Genomic DNA, 22970 nt, shown 5'->3' with positions numbered 1-22970 from the left:
CCTTATTCTAGCACACGCTTGATATTTTCGTAATACCAATCCCCTAAACCTCTTTTTAAAGGTCATACCGTTATAATTTCAAAACGCCCTTATTTAAGTTGGCACATACAAAAGATCGTTGGTAAAATGCAAGAAGGCTCCAGATTTCCTGACACATTCTACAAAATAATTCAATTTAATTTTTGTCAATACTGCATTGAATTACTTTCCTCAACTCCTGCGTTCTTATACGAATTTGGATCGCCTTCAATTGTAATCAATTGTCACCGTCGCGGACTTATCTGGATTGACCCAGAAATTCTCCTTGATGTCCTACAAAGCAGTTCTGACCATAAACCACGTTATTTTGTTTTTGTCTACACATTTTTCAACCGTAGTCTTAATGACTACGTGATTTTTTTCCAAATATCTATCCAGATAATTGAACCATAAATTTATTAAATGATTATGATAAATTCAAGGGATCAGGTGCATTATGTTGTCCAACAAACAATCATATTTCAGCTATATCAGCACACTGTAATAATATTTCCTTATCTTACGTAGAACTGTGCAGAATCAGGTGAAACAATAAAATTTTCAGAATATATTAGGGCGTTAGTATGCTCATGACCTCGAGAAGATCTATGTGAAGTAATATTTAATAATTCAGGGATACAGCTTAACAGCATCTACGTGATCTACGTGAGATACGGCCAAATTACTTCAGGGCGTGGATAAAGCTTAGAAATTTCAACTTTCAGGGCGTTAGGATGCACCTGGTCTACTCAGGATAAGATCAAATAATAACATGGCCTTGCTACAGCTTGGAATTTTTAATTAATATCCTCAGGGTGATCTGAGTTGAGGTCAAATAATTTCAGGGCATGAATACTCGGAAGTTCTAAATGGCGCCAAGTAGACGTTGTTTACATGGGATATGGTCGAATAACTCCATGGCGTTGATACAGCTTAGAATTTTCAATAGTTGTCCTTAGTTCATAATGATGTACCTGATGCAATTAGGATAAGGGCAAACAACTCCAGGATGTTGATATAACTTGGACATTTGATCAATGTCTACAGGGGGTTGTGATGCAGTTAAGCTACGTGAGATAAGCTCAAATTACTCCAGGGCGTTAATATAGCTATAATTTTATCTGATGTCCTACAAGGCGTCAAGAGGCGCCAGATCGTCGTACTCTTGATTACTGTATTACTCCATTGTTGATACAACTTGATCTATTTAGGATAAATTACTCCGAGGCGTTGATACAGCTTTCATTTTTTCAATTAATGTCCTCAGGGGGTTAAGATGCATCTGATCTACATGAGTCGAAATAAAATTACTCCAGGGCGTTGATACAGCTTTGAAATTTCGATTGATGCCATACAGGGCGTTAAGTACACTTGGTCTTTGTGGGATAAGGTCAAATTACTCTAGGACGTTGATACAACTTATAATGTTCAATTGATGCTCTACAGGGCGTCAAGTTACTTGTGATCTACAAAGGATAAAACCAAATGACTCAAGGGCGTTGATACAAGTAGGAATTTTCAAGTAACGTCCTCAGTGCATTGAGGTGCATCTGATCTACGTGATGTCTGGTCAAATTATTCCATTGTCTTACGGCGTTCAGATGCATATGGTCTGCATATGGTAGATTAAATTTTAATTACCCCAGGGTGTTAAAATATCACATATTTTCAATTTGACGTCTTACAGGGCGTCAAGATGCATCTGATTCATGAAGCATAAGATTAAATTATTCCAGAGCGTTAATACAGCTAAATCTAAATTGATGGCTAACAGGACATTAAGATGCACCTAGTCTACTTAGGATAAATTGCTGCATAGCGTTGATACAGCTTGAAACTTGCGACAACGATAGGGGTTCAGGGGTTCAGGGGGAGAAAAGGTCAAATTACCCATACAGTCGTACAGGGAATTATTTACACCTGGTTTACGTGGGATAAGGTTGGGAAACTTTAGGGCGTTCATGCAGCTTATGATTTTGATCTGATGTCAAATAGGGCGTCAAGATGCACCTTATGTATGAAGGATAAGGTCGAATAACTCCAGGGCGTTGATACAGCTTAGAATTTTCAATAGTTGCCCTCAGGGCGACAAGGTGTACCTGATCTACTTAAGATAAGGTCAAATTACTACAGGGCGTTGATATAACTTGTACATTCAACTAATGTCTTCGGGGGGTTGAGATGCAGCTGAATTTCGTAGAATAAGGTGAAATTACTGATACAGCTTATAATTTGCAACTGATGCACTACAGGGCGTCAAGATGCAACTGATCTTGGTGGAATCTATGACAAAAGGTTGAAAGACAAAAGGTCGAAAGGAGATCCAATTTTAAAATACATCGAAAACAAAGTACAAAGGTTGGCGGAACTGAGCGCGACAGGGCCCGCCTAGGAAGCAGTGTTACGATAGACGGGGATACCTTCGAGGTGGTGGACGAGTTCGTCTACCTTGGATCCTTGTTGACGGCTGACAACAATGTTAGTCGGGAAATACGAAGGCGCATCATCAGCGGAAGTCGTGCCTACTATGGGCTCCAGAAGAAACTGCGGTCAAGAAAGATTCACCCCCGCACCAAATGCACGATGTACAAAACGCTCATAAGACCGGTAGTCCTCTATGGGCATGAGGCGTGGACTATGCTCGAGGAGGACTTGCAAGCTCTTGGGGTTTTCGAACGCCGAGTGCTAAGGACGATCTTCGGCGGCGTGCAGGAGAACGGCGTGTGGCGGCGAAGGATGAACCACGAGCTCGCTCAACTCTACGGCGAACCCAGTATCGTGAAGGTAGCTAAAGCTGGAAGGATACGCTGGGCAGGGCATGTTGCAAGAATGCCGGACAACAACCCTGTAAAGATGGTGTTCGCCACGAATCCTGTCGGAACAAGAAGGCGTGGGGCGCAGCGAGCTAGGTGGATGGACCAGGTACACCAGGACCTGGAGAGCGTGGGTCACAGTCGAGGATGGGGAGAAGCGGCCATGAACCGAGGGAATTGGCGAAATATTGTTGGCGAGGCTTTATCAAGATAATTGATGTAAAGCCAAATAAGTAAGTAAGTGGCCTTGTTGTTTACTAATTTCATGGAAGAGTAAAAGAGAAGGATTGATTTTTGTGCAGAGCCCCATATCTGTTTTTATAGTCGTTGAACCATTTATATCATCCAAATTACTATGTATTTTAGGGTTTCAAGGCTTACATGCACTCCTTCTCAAGGAAACCCTGGCTACACCCATGATTCACCTGATCCGAAGGACCCTCTAGTCGTCCGGTCTCCAGATTGCATCCAAAACCTTTAATTCAGTGAATTATCGTCTTCTTCTTCTTTCTGGCGTTACGTCCCCACTGAGACAGAGCCTGCTTCTCAGCTTAGTGTTCTTATGAGCACTTCCACAGTTATTAACTGAGAGCTTACTATGCCAATGACCATTTTTGCATGTGTATATCGTGTGGCAGGTACGAAGATACTCTATGCCCTGGGAAGTCGAGAAAATTTCCAACCCGAAAAGATCCTCGACCGGTGGGATTCGAACCCACGACCCTCAGCTTGGTCTTGCTGAATAGCTGCGCGTTTACCGCTACGGCTATCTGGGCTCCTAGTGAATTATCGTAATGGTGGCATAAATATTAGTACAATTATATCAATTTCATCGTTCTGGGTCGAAACCATGTTCCAAGTGCATGTCGAAAGCGGATCGCATGCTTCTACCAATAACCGTAAAACAATAAGAGTAGATGCGTCCGACGTCACATAATCAACCGGTGCAATCTGAGTGCGGAGTCGGAATTGGGCGGAGATAAGGTTCACCTGAATGGCCAGCTCTCGCTCTCTAGAGGGTCGTATTTTAAAATTGGATCACGAACTGGGCAGAGTGGCACTTAGGTCAATGGAACAATGCTCATGATCCGGGCCACAGTTCGGTCTCATCTGGTATGGAATTTAGTGTTATTGGTCAAACAACAACCTTTCGGGCTTTCGTTCGGGATATCCAGAAATGTGAGAAGTCGTGAGAAAACGGTCCATATGGGATTATGTCTCCATCGCGCAGTGGTGCTGGCTGCCGAGGATATAAAGAGCGGAAAATATTGCCCATGCGTAAGGGATTAAGATTTCGATTTCGAGATGGTCGTTGTGGCGAAGATTACGCTTGGCATGGGGGAGGAGATTTATGTTATATTGTTATTAGCGAACGAAAACGGAGATGATTGGCAAAAGTTTAAGGTGAGGATATGAAACTGACCTTTGTTTGTTTTGCAAGAGGTAATGATTTAGTTGGATTAAATTGTTTACGATATCGCAAGATTAAGGTTGAGAAATATCCTATTTTATGAGGTTTTCTCGGATAACATTACATTGTATTCCTGTTCTTGCTCAAATGTGGTTTTGAAAGTGAGTATAGCTGGAACCGAAGAGCTCTTCTTCTTCTTCTTCTTCTTGGCATTACGTCCTCACTGGGACAGAGCCTGCTTCTCGGCTTTGTGTTCAATTAGCATTCCACATTTAATAACGACTAGTGGTCCCGGCAAACTTCGTCTTTCCATCAAGTAGGCTGTTGAAAAATGTCATGAAATCTCCCACACAAAATGACAGATTAGTTTTTTTTTTCGTTTTCCTGGCTATTACGAAAAGTTTCCACGTCGCATTCCCTGTCGAATGCAACAGGGACAGAATTGTGCAAATCCGTTGACTTGATCTCAAGCCACATCGTGACATACAAACACCATTTCATTTTTATTTATACTGAAGATGTACGATGATACTCTATGCCCAGGTAAAGCCTGATTTGCTGCTGACAAGTAATTTTTTGGCCTATCTTGATGCATGGTAAATTCCTGCAAGGAATCGATCAAGGAAGCGTTTTCTCTGATCGCAGAACGCAGTTGAAAAGAGATGTCAGTTCAAACGGGAGTCGCTGTAGAAAATGTCTGCAATGAATCGGCGAGAAATTTCTTTAACGATTCTTGTTCAGCAGCAAATCAGGCTTAAGTATAGAAAATTCCCATTATTGAGAGATACTGGACCTACCGGGAATCGAACCCAGACCCCTTCAGCATGGCTTTGCTTTGTAGTCGCGGACTCTAACCACTCAGTTAAGGATGGTCCCCTATTATTATTAATATTATTGTTTATTTTTATTGAAGTGGTGTTACGCCCTTGGCAAGTTTGTCACTCAGCTGGTATTCTATTGGAAGACACTTCTTTAAAGCCATGATTCTTCTCAATCGTCGAATCAACAGTCTACAAATCTGGTAAGATGACCTGGGAATTCCAACCACCCACAGAGGCAGCCCTGCTGGTGCCATCACACGGTGAATGATGGCCAAAAGGTTCATTAATCTCAATGAAACGCGCGTTTTGACGTTCAATTTTTTACTCGTTTAGTAAGCTTTCCGCCGTTTATGATGCATCATCATCTATCTAGTCTTGCCCCGCTGCGTGGGGCTTCCCAAGGCATGTGAGGATGCTGCTGTAGCAACATGTATGATTTGAATTATGCACTGCTCACTCAGTGGCGTAGCTAGAGTCTTGGGGGCCCGGTGCGGAGGCAGATTTGGGGACCCCTCCAAAATAATGATATTACCGAACTCACACGTACCTTCTACATTTTTTTCGGCAAATGAAATGTAATATTTTTTAATACAATGTTAATAAAAGCTTATATTTGTATTACCAAATTAGGATGATAGTGTTGTCTAACGCAGAACACCTAGCTATAAGAAATTAGTGTAATGTTTGAAATGATACTAACAAAAAATAAAAAAAAAATAAATTCGGACCCACGTCTCTTGTATGCCGGACAAGTGCCTTACCAACTAAGCTACCGAGCATCTTGGCGATACAATAACATGATTAAAAAGTTAATAAATACTCTACCGACAAAAAATCACCCACACCACGGCGTAGCTAGAATTTCGTCCAGGAAATAGTTTTTATTGCTTGTGGAATTCAATAATATATATGAAGCGATTACCTCAGAAGTTTCTATATGTTTCTGTTTAAAAAGATCTTTAGGGATATTTTGGATATCTTTCTGTATGCTGTACGGTATTAAGTAGTATGATTACGGATATTCCTAGTTGAACTTCTTGAAGAATCATGAAAAAAAAAAATCTTGGAACAATCCATATTTACCATATATTTGTTGAAATCGCAGGACAAATTTTAGATATTTTAGTATTGTGCAAATCACTGATAATTTCTTTGTTGTACTTTTTATGCAGATCTAGCAGGCAAGCTAGAATGTTTAATTTTGTTATTGATGTTATTTTATGAGGATTTTACAGCGAAACTCATAGAGCTATCCCTAGAGAAAATCTTACAATACTTTAAAAAATAAAACATACACAGATTTTTCTACAGTAAAAATCGGAACTTCTTGAACTCTGTCGAAATTTGTTAAATTCTTGGATTTTTTAGAAACTTTTTGTTAAGAAGTCTTAGAAGAAATTTTGCAAGAATATTCAAAAGAATGCTTAAAAATAGCAGAACTGCGAAGGTGTTTCTGGGGAAATTTCTGCTTTTATCACTTGGATAACTAGTTGTAGTAATGAACGAATACAAGAAGGGCTCACTGGAAAAAAATGAAGGACGAATCCCAAAAGATTTCCCTTCAGTGGTTTTCTGGGGATCATGCTCAAAGGTCTTCTCAGTGAAATTCTTGGTTGAAACCCTGATATATTCCTAGAATGATTCCTGTAGGCAGTCTTGAAGAATCCTTGAAAAGAAATAAAATAGACATATTTGGAATCTCTGTGGCATTTTATTGAGTCCCGTGATGATTTGACGTCCATATCTTCTTCTTCTTCTTTTTGGCGTTACGTCCCAACTGGGACAGAGCCTGCTTCTCAGATTAGTGTTCTTATGAGCACTTCCACAGTTATTCACTGAGAGCTTTCTTTGCCGATTGACCATTTTTGCATGAGTATATCGTGTGGCAGGTACGAAGATACTCTATGCCCTGGGAATCGAGAAAATTTTCTTTACGAAAAGATCCTCGACCAGCGGGATTCGAACCCACGACCCTCAGCATGGTCATGCTGAATAGCTGCGCGTTTACCGCTACGGCTATCTGGGCCCCCCGTCCATATAGGAACGCCAGATAGATTATTACTAGCTTTATCATAGGGCGAAGCAATTCTTTAGAAATTAATGGAAAAAATCCTGACTGCATAGCTCAGAACATTCTGTAGAGTTTCTACGTAAAAACACTTGTTTCCTGGTTTATGGCTAATGTTGATTCTGAAGCAATTCAGTTAAATTTCTGCAAACATTCATCAACTCTAGAACTTTCTCGTTTTTTTTTTAAGGAATCTCTCGTAACGTTCAACAAAAATATATTTTTTTTTAAATTAAAGGCAAAATTTCATATAAATTACCGGGAGAAATTTTAAAATAAATATCCTTATGAATTATTTAAGGTCACCCGAGAACATATTTTGATGATTTTTGGTTGGTATTTTAGAATGGCTCAAAAAATTATACATGAAAGAATTTCGATTAACAATAAATTTCATGGAGAAGTCATAGGAGATTGTTCAGTGTAACTCGTCGAAGAATAATCAAAATACTTCATAGAACAATTTCAACAAATCATTGGTACACATTATAACAGAAACGCTGGAGAAATACCTGTGTTAATTTCTATTAAGGATTGATTTTGAGATAAGGCAGAAACTTTTTTTTTCTTTCGTCACCAAGTCCTTCAAAAAATCGAAAGACCAAAAAAGATTCATTGTTCTGTTCAACTCAAAACGTTAATAATTTTAATTCCAAACGACCCCATGGAACAACGACCCCAAGGACAACCTTAAAACATAAAAGGCGTATTGTTCTGTCACTTTTCAGAAAAAAAAAAACGAAAATAAAATTTGTTGAAATTAGTTTTTTTTTTTTGTAATTTATTTGTTTGCATCCCAGTTTGTATGCTGATTATTTTCTCCCGTCTTGAACCTCCCAAGTGGTCTCGGGCTAAAAGAAAATAAGTATTTGCATCAGTCTAGTGGGCTTCGTAGCCGTGCGGTTAGCGGCGTCAGTCGCTTAGGCGTATTGAGCTACGGAGTGTGGGTTCGATTTCCGCCCCTGTCGGGGAAAACTTTTCGTCAAAACGAAAAATTCCTCACTGGTCCACTGGTCGTCCCGTGTGTCCGTTGTCTAATGTTAGTTATGTTCAGTTTGTGCAGCCTCTGGTTGAAGACGGTGTAAAGTGTCTTTTTTTCAGTCTAAATAGTTAAATAAAAATCAAAATATTTGGCTTACCATTTAACAAAATTCATTATTTTGGAACTATTTCAAACGATGAAATCTAAAAAATAAACACTTGTAGCCCTTTACTCATGTATATTGAGAGGGTATCTGTATCATTTCTGAAACGAAAAACAATCCCTCCCCTAAATTTAATATAAAAAGTGTAGTGAAAAACAATGATAATGGTTCGGATCGTAGAAAAATGTGTACAAGCTCAAAGCTCACCAATGCTCTAGATTTATGGACTCTTTCAAACTTAGGTAGATTTGATTGGAAATAAAAATTCGTAGAGTAAATATTTAAAGATTCAAATCCGTAATTAGACTCAACATTTCTAAATAAAAATATTTGAGCCTACTTTATTATCTGCATGAGATAAAGCTTAAAGCGGCCTTCATTAAAGGCTCAGTTTTCTCATGAGTACAATCGATTGAACAACATCAAGGAAAATAACTTACTAAACAAATATTTGTGAAGGCCCTAAAACTGTGGGGGCCCAAAGCCCTGGCCCCTGGGCCCCTCGACCCACTCTAAACTTAAAAAAAAAGGATAATCAAGGGGCCCCTGTTTAACGCTGAACCTAGACTCGTCCGAAACTTATACTTGCCATGTTCATTATATTTTTGGTATCTTACAGATTGTCAGTTTTCTACAAGTTCGACATAGTACTTTTAATGTTATGAGAAATCCACCCTGCGATTTTGGGACCCCAAGAACTCGAGGCCCGGTGCGGACCGCACCCACCTCACCCCCCTAGCTACGCTACTGTGCTCACTAAATATTGAACTGAACAGCTGGTTGTCCAGGCAAATTATATCCAATTGGAAAACAGTATCCAATGCGAATCAATCTAAAAGATTCGTCACAATTAATTCGAAACAAACACAAAAACTCATTGGTCTCAACAAAAGGGACCTCAGCACCTACACCGGTCTAATAACTGGACACTGCCCCAGCAGATACCATTTACAAAAGATCGGAGCCATCCAAAACCCAAATTGCCGTTTCTGAAGTGAAACGTGCGAAACCTCTCAACACCTTCTCTGCTCTTGCAGTGCACATATACAACGAAGATCCAAAATATTTGGCAAGCCCTTTTTGGAGCCGGCCGATATTTGGAACGCATCTCCCAGGGAAGTGGTCGGCTTTATCAGGCTGATCGTACCAGATTGGGGGATTCACAATGCTGCAACTTAGGACTTCTGACCATCAATGGCAGATGGCTAAAAGTTCAGTTACCGCGCAAAGTATTCCGGTGGCGTTCCCGCCACTGATGGTCTTTGTAAAAGCAAAAGGGTATATCACAATAGTTCTAAAAAAAATGGACGCATTGATCTCACACCCGACAGAAGAAGGAGGATGCACTTTATTCCCATATAAGTGACTGAGTTTGTGATTTTGAGAGGTAACCCAACCTAAAGACGGCCTTACAGTTGAGGTCGAAATACGCGTATCTGTCAAAGGATGCAAACTCAATGGGAATCAAATGGTAATGTACTAAAGTCAGTTTTCATTTCGATGATTGGTGCTTTTCCCCTACCTACTAACATATAAACCAATCTAAACCGCATTACAGGAGGGATCAAAACAGCTGGAAAAACTTGAAATACATAAATCTAGGTCCAACGAAGGAGTCGATAAATCGAACGTAAATATTGACTCAAATTGAGTTGCAATCGTAAACTGTCCAGTTGGTTTTGACGCAGTTTTACGATTCTATAGCCGGAAGGGACACTCCATGGATCAGCTCACTTTACGACGGTATCTTATTAGCTGTTACCAATACTCGATGCCCTGCGAATCCCCGGAGGATGATGATTTTTCAATTCCTTTGCCGTGGCAAACAGATTTTATTACCGTGGTAATAAAATTTTCGTTGCTCGGTGTAAATTGGTTTGTTCGTACATGCGACTGGCAAATATCACACCCGTTTTCCATTTTCCTCTCCGAGGTAGTAATGAAATAAAAACGCCCCAAGATGTGCGATTCTCGGCAAATCTCGCAGGAAGGTCTTTCTTCGGATAATTTATGGTTTTCAAAGCCTACTGAGAGGCCGTTGTGCGAACATAAAACGACCGGACTACTGCGCGTTTGGCGGTAATGGGTAAATCAGCATGCAATCCGCCATTCATCTCGCTCAAATGCATTTCAACAGTAAGGAATCAACGGACGGGTGACACCTCTGTCCTGAAAGTATTCTGCTCCCACTTTGCGCGATGATTGCATTAGCAATTTGGAGTCGTTTCTTCAAAACGGAATCAGTAGGACGAAAGTTGAGCCTCCGGATTGCCGAATGCCATTTGTCGCATGTGGCAACGTAAGACTTGAATCCGTGGATGACTTGTATGAACGACACGGCTTGATAAGTAGACCTGTGCGCCGAATTATTTTTTTACGGAGTCGATTTTCAAGATGGATCCTTGGCTGGTTGTGTTGCCTGTCTCGAAGGGAAACAAGCGAGGCGTCCGTTCACAAGTAGTGCATCCAGATCGGAAGAACTGGTAAAATCGGTATATTCCGACCCCTGCGGATCAGTGAAGGTTTCGTCGCTATTTTATGACGTTTTTGGACAATGCGCGCAAGCTTGTAACAGTGTATTTCTTGAAGAACAAGAGGCAAACCTGTATGGTATCGATCCGCATTGTTAGAACCTAATGCTTTCTGTGGCGTTCGGATAACTCTTAGCGACAAACTACTGAGGTAAGCTACCCGATCTTAAATCAGGCAATCAAGTAGGCATTGCTCAAACCGACATCTCACTCTTCCAGTAACGTCACAAGCAGCGTGTCATGCTTTTGGTGGTGATCCCGTTTCCTCACTTCAAATTCCAAACTCCACAAAACCCTTGAAGTATTCAAGTCGTTCAAGTCAAACGCGGAGAGGCAAACGGGTAGGGCAAACGCTCCCTTAGTGGAGGTAGCTCCAATAGTGGAGGTAGTGTGTTTTGGCATGTTTCGCGCTAATAAATGATTATGTGATATTTTTGTATTATGTACGATGCGAAAATGATATAAGTAATCGAATAATATTCATGAAATTTAACCGTAAAACTATTTAAAACAATTATTTTGCTTAATTTTTTTGCTCCTTTGCACCTATAGTGGTGCATCAGTACCCATAGTGGAGGGTCCCATAAGAAATCAATGATTTGCGCCACTAAAGGAACCATCCTTAAAATATACCTCCACTAAAGGAACAGTGTTCCTATTATTGGTGCAAGGCTTTTTGCAGGGAAATTTCAAATGAATCGTGATTTTTATACATTTGAATGATAGACGGATTTGAGATCTATCGAATGATACGTTAAAATCATATATTTCATGATCTTAACACCGTGTTTTAGCAGTTTTCCCTTAGGTGCACCACTAATGGTACACTTGCCCTAAGCTAAAAATACTGCGTACAGACAATGGGAAAGAGTACGTGAATGGAGATTTCCGAAAGGTGTTGGAACAAGACGGTATCAAGCATCAAACAACGTTATACGCCTGGGCAAAACGGAGCAGTAGAGCGAATAAACCGCACGCTGTCCTACACGAGCACTGGAATACAAAACGCCGGAAGAAGCATGGACCGGCAAGAAGCCGAATCTGGGGCATCTCAAGATTTTTGGTGATCTTGACTGGTATTTTTGTGAACTTAATTTTGGATTTCGGCTTGCAGTCACAATCAAAAGCGTTGATAATTTTAATTCATCGCCGACGTTTCGATCCTATGGTTTGGATCTTCTTCAGGGCCTGTGTTTATTAAAATATTTCACGAAACATACAACATATAATTACATTCTGGTCTAACTTAACATTGATACAAATTTGACAAAATTACTCACTCGAAGTTAACCAACTTGTTAAGTACCGTAGCTTTACACGGAGATATGTCGGGTTAGTTTCCTCATTTTCGAATGTGGTACCCTCACTGGTCATAACGGGTAATTGCCAGGTTTGTACACATGTCTCGCGCACGGATGTTTCACAGCCGGAGAAGGGAATATTACTGTGGGTCGAGCATTATGGGTGGTAACTGGGTGGTTGGGTTTGAAAGGGTTAGTGGAGCGTGTTCGTGAGTATTGGGTTGTTGTGTTCTACTACGGTGACGGTTTGACGATGCGATATTCTCTTCTCTCTGTCGTTTGACTGTATCGAGGAGGTTCGCATACGCACAGCTGAGATCGTCGGTATCTGTCCGACGGTTGACGGTGTTGGATGTAGTAGCGATGTGGCACATCTCCAACACTTGCAAAGCTTGTCGTTTGTAGGTGATATCTATGATGGATGGGTTGTTGATATTGAAGCGATGTTGATGGGTGATACAGTGTTCTATTAGTGCTGTCTTCTCCTTCAGTTGTTGTATTGCTGGATCGGTGTAGCAGTTTCCTTCTCTCAGCTTCTCATCCAGAACGTTGATGTGTGATTGATGTCCATACATACGGGTTCGGAGTTTGTTGGTTGTCATCCCTATATATTTGTAGTGGCAGTCTCTACAGTCTATCTTGTATATCACGTTGCTTTTATTCAGATTTGGAACAGGATCTTTTGCTGTTTTGTATAGACGTCCGACTGTATTTTGGTTGCTGTATGAGATGCCCATAGCTGTGTTACTATTTTGTAATATTTTCTTAATGGAGGGAGTCAACTGGCGAATATACGGTATCGATCTAAAGGTTGCTGGTTTTTCCATGCTATTGGTTACAGGTGTTTTGCGCAGCATTCTGTTGATCAACGTACGTGGGTAGTCATTCTTGCGTAGATGACTGTGTATAAGTTCGTCTTGCTCTTCTCTGGTTCTGGTTGTGCTCAAAGATCGAACTCGATCAATGAAATTGTTAATGACTGACAATTTTTGTTCAGGTGAATCCAATCTGTTTTTACACTTCCATCCTCTTGCCTGATTACCAGAAGGTCCAGGAAAGGAAGCTTTCCGTTGTCTTCGACTTCGGACGTGAATTTTATTTTCTCGTTTTGTGCATTGAAAATTGACAGTGTTTGATCTAGTTTGTCTTTGTGTATGACTAAAAATAGATCATCCACATATTTATCAAATTATCAACGCTTTTGATTGTGACTGCAAGCCGAAATCCAAAATTAAGTTCTCAAGATTTTTGGTTCGAGCGTGATGACGCTAGTACAAAGGCGTACGAAGGCGAAAATGAAGAAGTTTGACCCCAAATCCGAAAAAGGTATTTTCGTTGGCTATTGCGAAGATACGAAAAGTTATCGAGTGAATGATCCAGTGAATGACCGTTTCAACGTCAGCCGAGATGTCTTGGTACTGCAAGAAGGTGTAACCCTCCATGTACCAGAAAAAACGAGCGGAAAAGGTTGAGTTCATGGAGCTTTGGAAAGAGTATATCGAACATCCCGGTGCTGCAGCACTTCCTAAAATCGATCGACTGTTCGAAACTTGGTGTTATCGATCAACCGATTGGTAATCCTGGCCAAAGCAGAATACTGGTTGAAGCTCTCGCAGATGGCAGGATAAAGAAGACTGCGAGGATGTCTGTGCCGACATTGCGCTCCCACCGCAACTAAATAGACCAGCTGATGAGCAAGGGCGCAGCGGACGGAAGCGCCGCTACCCAGGCAAGTACGATGATTTTATAAGTTACTGTTCATTTTCTGGCGGTGTCTATTTCTCTCAGTTACCAAGCAATTCGATGTGCGATGATGATCCGATGAGTTGCGACGAAACCCGACTGAGAACCTTGGATGCAAGAGGAAATTGCCTCCCTCACCGAGAACAGCACATGGGTGCTAGCGGATTTGACACAAGGAAGAAAAGCTAGGTGTTCAGAACTAAGAGAGGTCCCGACGGAAGTATCCAGAGGTACAAGGCCGCCTCGTGGTGGAGGGCTGTTTTCAACGACCCGGTTTGGATCACAACGAAGTGTATTCACCGGTCGTGCGGTACGCGACCATCCGACATTTGATGGCTCTGGCGGTGCGTTACAATCTGGATATCGACCAAATGGACGCTGTAACAGCGTTCTTGCTAGGCGACCTGAATGATGAAGACATTTACATGCTGCAGCCGGAAGGGTTCGTTGCGTCGAACGGAAAAGTCTGCAAGCTGAAGAAGGCCCTCTACGGCCTTAGGCAGTCCAATCGCGTGTGGAACGCGCAATTGGATGCGGTGTTGCAGGAATTTGGATTGAAGCGATCGATCGTAGATCCTTGTCTATACTGGTCGATGCGTAGGAAAAAAATGATGTTTGTGACCATCTACGTCGACGATATCCTAATTTTCACGAACGACCGGATTTGGAAGAAGAATGAAGTTGAAGGCTCATCTGCAGAAACGGAAACTATCCAGTAAGCTATGTGGTGGAGTAACCTCCAATTGCAGTTCTTCGTAGTAAGACCGATTTCCGTAAGATGCGATAATCAATCAGCGATCAGCATTGCCAACAACGAAGCGTACAACCCAAGGACGAAGCACGTCAGCATACGGTATCACTTCGTTCACGACAATCTACATCAAGGCATCGTGAAGCTAAGTAACATTTCTACAAAGGAACAGCCAGCTGACGGATTCACCAAACCGATGACCGCAGCAAAGTTACCGGAAGTTAACAGGCGCCGCGGATTAGGAAGAAGTGTTGCGATCGTAGTAGCACAGTAATACGCGTCGCTATGTAATTGCTATTAGTTGCTAAGGTAGGAAAACAATGTTATTCCACTGCTAGTAATCAGTCGTTGGTAGGTCGACTATGGTTTCTTGTTGATGTTTGATTGGCTTTTTAGTCTTGAAAAAATTAAAAAAAAACTGTTATTTTATTCAACTCGGGTTGTCATGTATATTACGGCTTAAGGTGCTTTGAAAAAAACCTGAAGGTCGTAGACACAAAAGTCAATTTGGACAAATTGAGATGTAAAATTGTGAAAAATAATAGAATCCTTCTGGTGGGCTTCGATCCCACGATTCCCAATACGCTAGACTGGGCGCGTTAACCAACTACGCCACAGAACGGGTAACGATTCTGCAGCGCAATCAGCCAACCTGAAACCAAAGTCCGTCACGACCCCATTTTCTCTTTCACAACCCTAATCCTCCTTCGGCTCTCTGAGATGCCCAATTCGAAACTCCTAAGCGTGCCTACGAACAATTTGTTTGTACCACACCTGAGACGAGACTCGCGGAGACGGTGTTCTTTTTCTATGATTGCTGAGTTTTTTTTTTCTTATTCCACACAGTGTGTACATCAATCTTGCGCAAGCCGTTCAAGCTCTCACATGACCATCTCAGTAAAAACTATTACGTTTGCTTCACACCGAAGCATAAACGGCATGTTGAGTGAAATTTTATACCAGCAAACGTAGCAGACATTATAAATAATTAGTCTTGTGTTTAGATTTATTAGCATCTTTGGAAAAACTGCTCCGCTGACTGAGGTTTTTAATAAAAGTATATTTTGAATACAATACTTTTCATTTGATCAGCCATAAAAACGACGGGCTGCATTTGACGTATCGTGACAGCGGAATCTGGGCTGCATATGACGTTGATATTTTTCCTCTTCGCGAGTACCACACTACTCATAAGCCAACGTTGGCTCAATGAGATGGTTAGTATGGCTTTGGCGTTGGCTTATGAGTAGTGTGGAACAAACAAGGCAACAGTGCGACGCTAAAAATAAAATCTCTCACTGATGTTCGTAGGCACGCTTAGGAGAGTCGAATTGGGCATCTCAGAGAGCCGAAGGAGGATTAGGGATGTGAAGGAGAAATGGGGTCGTGACGGACTATGGTTCCAGGTTGGCCGATTGCGATGCAGAATCGTTACCCGTTCTGTGACGTAGTTGATTAACGCGCCCAGTCTAGCGTATTGGGAATCGTGGGGTCGAAACCCACCAGAACGATTCTATTATTTTTCACAATTACATCTCAGGGGTGGCAATCGGCATTATCTACTTTGCACGCAAGAATATTGCAAAGACACTCGAGTGGCGATACCTGCTTCCAAATAGATCACATGCTGGTTGATGTGTGACATCTCTCAGATTACAGAGATTTCAGGATATTTCGGGGCCCTAATATCAACTCGGATTATTATCTCGTTGTTGCTAAGATTCGGGCGCGATTATTCAGCGTCCGCTTGTCCACTGATGAAGAAGCTAGATGAAAAATTGAGACGAATCAACGTTTCTGGAGATGTCAATTATGGAACCATATCCATGAAGCTTTGACCAAAACGACGCGGTATGTAATCCAACGACCAACGATAAACGAAACAACTGGTTCAAAAACAGTTCCAGATAGCGACAGACGTGTAGAGTGTCGCCAAAGCCGTATGCTTTTGGCTGATACCTGACAGAACAAATCCAGGTATAGAGCAGTGAAGGCTGAAAAAAGGGAATCCACTGCATAAATAAAAGGCAGCACGAAGAAATTGTGGACGTTTAAGCTCAAGATAGCATGAACCGGAATGATATGCGGAGATTTTAAGCAATTGTCAATGGCTTGCGGCATCATACCGTACCAGTGTCCGCCATGTCAAAGATGGAAGGTGCACTTTCAGCAATTGTTGAACGGCGAAAATGAAAATGTAGCGAGAAACAGGGTGAACCAATATGAAAACGGTCGAGCTGTGGACCCACCGACTACAGAAGAGGTTAAAAAGGCTGTCAGCAAGCTGCAGAACTGGCAGGCTGCTGGGAAAGACAGGAACCCGGTCGAGCTTCTCAAGCTCAAGTGAGTAGCTTTACCAATCGATCCACCGAGTACTTTTGAAGGTATGAGAGAACGAATAAATGCCTACCGGTTGGCCGGATGGCCTCATATACCCAATCTCCAAGAAAGAGCACAGACTGGAGTGTGCCAATTGCCCTGATAAATTCAGCACACAAAATACTGTTACGAATTCTGTTTAACAGTATTGATTTCAAGGCGGTGATTCAGTGAAAAGAAATGAGCTGTGGCTTTCTGAACATGGTTTTTTGGCGAAACTAATCAAGCTGATTCGTGCAAAGATGAATGGTTCGAAATCAAGTATTCGGATTGCAGATGAAGTGTCAACCTCGTTTGTGATATTGAACGAACTGAAGCAAGGCGACGCCATTTCAAATTAACTACCAACATTGCACTAGAGGGTGCTAATAGAAGATCTGGCATGCAGGAAACGGCACTATCATCGCACTGTCGCACAGGTTCCTTGGCTTTGCGAACGACTTTATTAAAAGGAGGCATTCATGCCTCTAAAGAAGGAGACAGCAACGGTAGGCCTTACCATTAATTCTACCATTTGGTGTTGGTGCTGACGTAGTGTTTGATGGGGTGCGATTGAAGTAGTTGAAGAGTTTGTTTACCTTGAAAAACTTGTAATAAGCTTAGGTCCAGCAATTTGCAAACGGAATCACAATTTGTCCTGTATAAAACATTGACTCTCTACGGGCTCGAAGCGTTGACGTTGAATGAGACAGACTGGAAAACCTTTGGTGTTTTTGAGCGTAAACTGCTGCGGGTAATACACGGTGGGAAACTAGAAAATGGAGTGTGGCACAAACTAATGAATAACTGGTTGTATCGAGTGTATAAAGATGCGAATATTATTGAGCGTGTGAAGTACGGCAGACTTCAGTGGGCTGGTCACTTAGTACGAATGTCGGTATAAAAAATTGTGAAAGTAATATTCAGCAGAGAACCAGATCGAAATAGGCGACTTCGTGGAAGATCACACATACACTGCACATTGGTTCCAAAGCCATATCTAGGAAAAATGATTATGCCTAATCCGTCATTTTAGATCAGGCCTGCCCAACCTTTTTGAGCTTCGGGCCAAAACGCAGATACAATTTTGCGTGGCGGGCCATATGAGTAAATGTTAACAAAAAAAAAAGAAAAAATATCAGCAAATAACTTTTGTAAAAAAAAAACTGCTAAGCATCGTGCTGGATATAGTGAAAGTTCCATTCAAAATCATGCAAAACGATTGCTCAGGATATGTTGATGCATGAACCCCAGAATTTTAAGATTCTGGGAAAATTATAAGATCATTCTCAAAATCCTACCTAGAATTTTATTTTAAGATCACGAATCGAAATGTGTGAGCTTCCTGATAAAGTTTCTGCGAAACCATGGGAGAATTAAGTAAAAATTCTTTCCAGGATATTCGAAGAATTGTGCCAAGGATTTCTTCAGAATTTCGCCAAATTATCATTTATAAATCCTACCTTGAAATTTCTGAGAAAGTAGAGATTTATAAAACAAAAATATTCTCATAATTCTATTACAATTTTTTCTGAGACTTTGTCAAATTCTTATCTAAGGTTGTGATTTCCCAGAATTTTAGAAAATTACGTGCTGAATTCGATGAAAGTCCTTGCCAGAAGTCTGTTAAATATTCGGTGAGAATCCTGCCGTTAAAGTCGTGTCAAGAATTCTTCGAGAATCCTGGCAAAGATTTCGATAAAATCTTGTCTTCAAGTTGTTAATTTTGTAATTTGTTCATTTTTTGTTAATAATAACTTTTAAGTTAACAATTTTTGTCAAGACAAGGAAACAGTTGGTAGTATAGTCAACGGGCCAAGTAGGAGAAGATTCTTCCTAGAAAAAAAAAATCCAACGTAAACTTTTGAAATATTTGTGATAAAATTCGTCGATAAAGAATCCATATAGTCATTTATGAATGAATTTCTGCAAAAATATCTGGATAAATTTGTAGGGGAAACATAGAGAATAAATTCTTCTAACAATTCCTACAATCATGTTGAAGGAATTGTTCAATGTTACTAGAGGAATTTCTTGTGAAACATCTGAGGAAATCATCATGAATTTCCTAACTGACTAATCCTTGGAGGAACCCATGTAAGTATTCTTTAGCATAATACCCTTGAGGTGTTTATTAAGGAATCTTTGTAGAATCATTTTTGTATAAATCCCTGGCGAAACCTCATTCGGCGTCGTCATGACGTGAAATATATCGGCGACGGCGGCGCACAGGTCTGCTGCTTAGTTGGCCTTCTGGAAGGTATAAATAAAAAATGATAAATTGATCCCTCACGGTATCCCGACATTCCAGGGTTGCGTTTGCTCGCGCGCAACTTGATCGTTAAACATGCAATTAGCCTATTGCTAACATTATGTTACAAGTCAGCCAAAGTGCGCTCGGGCCGCGAAACACTTTGCGTTTCTGGGGCGTAAAATAAGACCAAAAGGCTGCACGAGCTCTTATCTAGATTGCATTATCGAGTTGGGACGAAGCTTGGAGCTGCCTAGACCGAACGACATGTTGTTTCCCTTCGCTCTACCCGGGGAAACATTGTGTGACTTTCAGCAATCTTTTCTATTTGGAACACGACTTGCGTGAGCACCGAGGTTGTCTCTTTCTTGACCACATCCGATCCGACGGCACAGTTGGCAAAAAACGGACCCAAAACTGCAACTTTTAGAAACACGTGCAAATTATTGGCACTATCGTTACGAGTTCGGACACGTTCCTAGATTCGGCATCGATGCTGTCAGTCCAGAAGTTTGCTGAAGTGTTTCTCCAGATATTCTATCTGGAAATGTTCGGAATATTCTACTGCTCGAAACGTATCGCCTAAACCAAATTCTATACATACATTGATTTTTTCTTAAGATTCTTCGAAAATTTCGATTGATTCTTACATGAACATCTTCACAAATTCTTCTGGCAATTTTTCAGAACTATTGCAGGAAATCCACCATAGATTAGTCTATTTTCTAGAGAGAAATTGTTGCTTTGGTATTCTCAAAAGATTTCATCTGTTTTATGTATGAAATTAACCAGGGACCCTAAATTTCATGTCCTCCAAATACTTCAAATGCAAGTCGGTCTGTGAATCATCCAAAACTTTGTAATAATTCTTTCAAATATTATTTCAGGAAATCTTTCAAACATTCTTTCAAGGACTGTTTTCCGAACTTTTATAAAGTAATCTTCAGTGATTGCATTAGATCTTATATATAAAATAATCACCTGAATTCTTTAATCATTATTTTTAAGAATTCGTATTATTTTTCATAATTCTACAGGTTCAATAACTTTTACTACAAAATGGAATTGGAAAAATGGGTTCCGGTTATGAAACGGTTTCGTTTTAAACTTCTGAAAACTTCGTTCATGTTCCCAAAAACGAAATCCCACTGTAAATTTGAATAAAATAACACTACACGCGACAGCAAGGAACATGGTGCAAAATTTCTAAAAGTGGCTGTTTTGGGCCCATTTTTGCCCACTGTGGCGACGGTTAGCTTCACGAAAGCCACATCAAACCGGCAAGGTACTGAACTAATCATGTCCACGATCACAAGTTCCGCGACCGTAGAGTTACCCGTTGATAACTGGTTGCGACAAATAATGATAGCTTATCTTAATCTCAGATCGAATTGATTGGAGCTTGACTGACTGGAATTTCTCGCTCTCGGTAAAGCCTCGGATTCCATCGGAAAAGAAGTATTCACGCAATTTTGTAGTCAAATGTGTCTTCAAGCCCGCGAGTTGGCTGCTCTCTATAAATTAATCTGTTATGACCGGGTACAGCATTTCACTCCTCCGCGCCAAATTCGATTTAATCATGATCCGACTGCTGAAGGCATTAATCCGATGGCAATGCGCTCTCTCACTAATTGACTGCTTTGAGTAATAACTTCACACATGCATTAGTTTGTCGCCGTTTGTCTTCTAGCCAGCAATCAAATGAACTCTACCTCGGGTGAAGTCCATACAAAGTTTCCACACTCCGTTGACTGGAAGGCCATGAATGATGCAGAATCGCGGATTAGATCTGTCTTCTTTACGCCTGCTGTCAGAAATAGTTACCGTGGGATGGAGGTTCTTCGGCCATATCGAAAATAACATGGATACTCAATCCACTGATATTGTTTCACATTTCAAGACTTACTCCAGCTAATTTTACTAGCCAAAGCTACCCCACCCGATGGTACTTTTCTTCTAGAGTAAAGTGGGGCAAAAGTTCGAGTGGGGCAAGAGTTTCTTTTTAAGATTTATAGCTCAAATCAAATCAAAACTTAGAAATTTCATGGTGGTTCGAATGCTATTCAAGTAAGAGACTTTCACTCCAAATATCATAAAAATCGATTGAGATTTGGAAAAGTTATGGCTATTTGTTGTTTTTCGACGTAAATATTGTAATATTTGGTCAAACTTTCGATGCATGGAACCAAATGAAGATAAAATATTTTTCAATATTTTATGTAAGGGCGTTTCTAGGCCTATCATAAGGATGCTTTGACGTGGATTAGTTTTTCCATAAATAGTTGGAATCAATTTTTGGCCCATAGCGGGGCAAAAGTTCGAATCTGCGGGGCAAAAGTTCGACCCATGTATAAACCCACGGAAAATTTTCCAAATTTCCTGAAATCTACATATTATCTTCAAATTTAGCGAAATTTGTCTGATCGTGCGAAAAATGCCACAAAAATTTTACATTTCCCTTAGTTTTGCGAAAAACTGCTATTTTTTGGGTGTATTACAATTAACCCTGTTTTGGGCATTTTTTTATGAAAATTTAGTGTGTATTTTTCGGCAAACATAAGTTTACGGCTGGTAGAAAGTATGCCTGGCATAAAAGTATTGATATTTTGTGTTTTAGCCAACGAACTTTTGCCCCACACTAGATTCGAACTTTTGCCCCACCGGTGGGGCAAAAGTTCGAATAAGACAATCAATTTTGAAACTGCTATAACTAAAAATGGGTAAGTATTTTGACACAAATGTGTTCAGCAAAGTTATAGCCAATATGATGAAGGTTCGCTGTATGGTATTTGTTTTGTTTCATCTGCTATTATTTTCCTGGAAACTTTGATTATACCACTAAGGTCGAACTTTTGCCCCACCTTACTCTACATTTCTCCCGACTCAGCTCAAGCAAAACCCGTAGAAGAAGAGCGAATGCACAACTCATATCCCGTCATCCATTACAACACTTCGCGCGACTGGTCGGTTGTCCCGGTCCGCTGGTCAAGGCTTGCGAAACAGGCCAGCATGGATGACAGGGAACGTGCTTGACTTGTCCGGTGAGAGACGCCAATGAAACCGATAGTTAGTATAGTGGCGGGATGTGTTTGTCGTTCGAGAAACGGAAAATGATACATTGCCGCAGAATATCCTCTTGGCGTGGACCGCCAACTGTCAACCAGTTGATGTGTTATGCATGATGCGGAAGACATGACACCATTAGAAGAAAGTCAAGCATAATTCAATTGTGCATTCAGATAAACTTTAGACCGAAATTCATAAGAAAAATGAAATATCACCAACAAAAGTTCGCCGAAGTTAGGCGTCGGCATTCTAATTTAGTGCTACGCCGACAAAGGCATTCCTTATGCGTCGGCACTAAATTAGAATGCCGAAGCCGAACTTCGCCGAACTTCTAATTGTCACTCGAATTGGCAATAATTCTGTAAGTTCAGTCTCTTGAATGCAAGTGCTTTCAATCAATATTTTACATGAAAATACAGAAACTAATCACCAACTGGCGGTTCTCCGGAAAGCGTGATTCGTTTCAATGATGAAATAAAAAATAAAAAGTATTTATCGGAATGAGCAATTAATGCGATGCGTTAGACACATTTTCCGAGCAACAAATCGAAATACCGTCTTGATTCAAGCCTGAAACTCCCGGCACTCTACTCTGTATGAGGAACATGTCACACGAAATGTGTAAATTTTTGCCTTTCTTCTTTCTGGCATTACGTCCCCACTGGGACAAGGCCTGCTTCTCAGCTTATGATC

Source organism: Aedes aegypti, chromosome 2, assembly GCF_002204515.2.
Source record: "Aedes aegypti strain LVP_AGWG chromosome 2, AaegL5.0 Primary Assembly, whole genome shotgun sequence".
Taxonomy (NCBI): domain Eukaryota; kingdom Metazoa; phylum Arthropoda; class Insecta; order Diptera; family Culicidae; genus Aedes; species Aedes aegypti.
Note: the sequence above shows the minus strand (reverse complement) of the source record.